Source organism: Microtus ochrogaster, chromosome 4, assembly GCF_000317375.1.
Source record: "Microtus ochrogaster isolate Prairie Vole_2 chromosome 4, MicOch1.0, whole genome shotgun sequence".
Classification (NCBI taxonomy): Eukaryota; Metazoa; Chordata; class Mammalia; order Rodentia; family Cricetidae; genus Microtus; species Microtus ochrogaster.
The window spans coordinates 65,867,393-65,869,449 of record NC_022011.1 but is presented as its reverse complement, the minus strand read 5'-3'; positions in this window follow the sequence as shown (position 1 = coordinate 65,869,449).

Here is a 2,057-nt window from a genome sequence, read left to right as displayed (position 1 = left end):
CAGAAGAAGACTTTTGAGATTTGGTTTCTTTCTTGCATCTGGGTTCTGGTGATGTAATTCACACAGCCCAATTCTCTGACATTCATTAGCAAAGAGACTTATTATTATTTTTGATGCTCACTATGAAAGATTGAAATTTGTTATAGGTTGGAATAATGGAACGGTGTATTATTTACATGGCTTCATAAAGTAGATAAAGTGATATTTTTGGCTAAATTAGGTCTAACCTGAACTTTGTTTCAAAGTTTGCTTGTTTTTTTAGTGAAGCTAATTCTGGGGTGAAAGAATGTCGCCACCCACTGTGAAGATTGTGGTATGACAATGAGCAAAACCATTTTTAAGTTAACCTTGAAGAATTAAGCTAGTCCACCAACACATTATATCCTTGATTTGACTGGCAGTAAAAATTTACTGAATTAAATCGACCTGCTCTTCCAGGAGTCTAGTGATGTAAGATCTTTAAGACCGTAACAGCAAATTCCTTTAAAGTGTAGATGAGCCGAGCAGTAGCAGCACACGCCTTTAATCCCAGCACTGGAAGACAGAGGCAGGTGGATCTCTGAGTTTGAGGTAAGTCTGGTGTACAGAGAGAGTTCCAGAATGATGAGAGATACATAGAAAGACCCTGACTCATAAAAATAATAAAGCATAGATGAACATATGCACACATACGACTTGCTGAATTTACATCTTTGCCAGTTCCTTTAACAATCACTTTTTAGCAGGGCATGGTGGAATACATCTCCCCGCACTTGAAAGGTAGAGGCAGGTGGATCTCTGTGAGTTCAAGGCCAGCTTTGTCTACAAGTGCTAGTTCCCTAAAGCTACAAAGAAACCCTGTCTCGAAAAAAAAAAAAAAAAAAAAAAAAAAAGAAAGAACTGGCCCCAAAGCTACAAAGAAACCCTGTCTCAAAAAACCCAAAAAGAAAAAAAAGTATTTCTGTTCATTCTTTACTTTACTTACCAAGCCTATATTTTCCCAAAGTGGCTATTTTTTCCTACACTACCCTGCCCATACGTCACCTATTTACTTTTGTGCTTGTGAGATGGAGCACACAATGTAACCCGGACTGATTTCAAACCTGCAATTATTCTGCTCCAGCCTTCTGAGTGCTGGGATTATTGACATTCTCCCCGGTGCCCATCTTTAAGTGATTCTATACCAAAATATCATTGCTCTATACTGAGGGTATACATAGGCATTCCCCTTATTTCTTCTTATGTATTCTCTCCTGGTACTTACATAAGTCACTCTCTCCTTGTCTGAATATAACTCCTTGAAAGCAGTAATTCCGCCATTTATTTTCATACCCCATGGATCCGTGGTCCTTGCCATTAGTATTTTGCATTCAGCAGACAGTGTTTACCAAACAGTCGATAGCATAAATGCTCTTAAGATGCTTTAATTGCTGTGTAGCAACAGTGAAGCTAACACAAAGCAATGGGGTGGGGAAGTAGCTATCTCTGTGCTGTTTGCCTCCCTTCATCCCACTTCAGATGACCAGTGATGGGGATTGGGTGTTAGGAGGAAGGAATCTGCATCGAACTGGACTTGAGAGATGTATATGTGTCTGTCCAGCATGTGCTAACTAAGTACCAAAGTCTGGGCGTCTTAAAAACAACATGCTCCCTATTATGATTGTCATGAATCTACTACTCTCTCCAAATTAAATGTGAGCTCCAAATTAAATGCTTTCTTTTATAAGTTGCTTTGTTCATGGTGTCTTATCATGCCGATAGAAAAGAAACTAAGATCGGGAGGCAGAGGCAGGCGGATCTCTGTGAGTTCGAGACCAGCCTGGTCTACAAAGCTAGTTCTAGGACAGGCTCCAAAGCCACAGAGAAACCCTGTCTCGAAAAACAAACAAACAAACAAAAGAAAAAAGAAAAGAAACTAAGAAATCGCCGGGCGATGGTGGCGCACGCCTTTAATCCCAGCACTCTGGAGACAGAGGCAGGAGGATCTCTGTGAGTTCGAGACCAGCCTGGTCTACAGAGCGAGTTCCAGGACAGGCTCCAAAGCCACAGAGAAACCCTGTCTCGAAAAACCAAAAAAA